The sequence below is a fragment of the Cotesia typhae genome, unplaced genomic scaffold (genome assembly GCF_013202065.1).
Source record: "Cotesia typhae breed Kobodo isofemale line unplaced genomic scaffold, CoteBio_Ctyphae contig_3, whole genome shotgun sequence".
Taxonomy (NCBI): Eukaryota; Metazoa; Arthropoda; class Insecta; order Hymenoptera; family Braconidae; genus Cotesia; species Cotesia typhae.
This window is the reverse complement of record NW_027423738.1, coordinates 12,501-13,509: the sequence shown is the minus strand read 5'-3', so window position 1 is coordinate 13,509 and position 1,009 is coordinate 12,501.

Below are 1,009 nucleotides of genomic sequence, written 5' to 3'. Positions count from 1 at the left end.
TATCTATAGTAAGATTACTTATACACATTTTTATTTTATCTAGTCTGTGGCGGTGACTTTTCTCCATGAAAAAAAGTCAGGATCGAAATTTCTGGGCTTACTATAGTTTGTGCTGATAAAATTTAATAATTTTAAGTGAATTAAATGTTATAATTGATTATAATTAATTAATATCAGTAAAATAGAGTATGACTTACTTTTATGATATATCATTTTGGAAAAAAGGAGTACCATATAATTAAATAAAATTTTGCAACCTCGAAATACCATTCTGCTTACAGTAAACACAGTCGGTAGTCTCGGCGCTCCGTTTACAACGGAATTTTTGAACGGAACTTGGCGCCAGATTCTACCGAATTTGTAGATAATCGTTAAAAACGAATTATCCTAATAATTATACATGAGTGACTTTTTGTCTTAGAATTTAATTCTCTATCTGATGCATCAATTATCTCTGTGACACTCTGTATATATACAGCCATGAATACATGCATACATATGTAAACTTTTTGAATCAAACGTATTTTCTGGAAATTTTGTAAAATTTCTAAAGCAGCAATTGTTTGTTTTATGACTCAAACGTTATTAAACTATAATAAATTGTAAAGCATTATTTTATAACTTGAGTGCCAGGTAGTACAAGTTATGTGGTATAGTTGGTGTTCTGTAGCAACAAAGCCAATCGTATAGAGCGGTAAGCGAGAAAGAAATCGGTGTATAGTATGACCAGCATTCAATAAAGTAAATCTACTGTTCGACTCCACTGCTTGGAAAAAGGTTTCATAAGTACCATTTTTGAAAATGTTATGAGCAAAAAAAATGAAGAATTGAGTGATTATTTTAAAATTCGATATTTTTTGAAAGAGTCCTAAAAAAAAATATAAAATTTACCAATAAGCTTGTTTTTGGATACAAAACAGTGTCAAAAATTGAGGATATGAAAAATTAAGATTTTTTAAAGTTTCTGCTTTGGCATAAAATATCATATAAACACAAATGGGAATTGAAA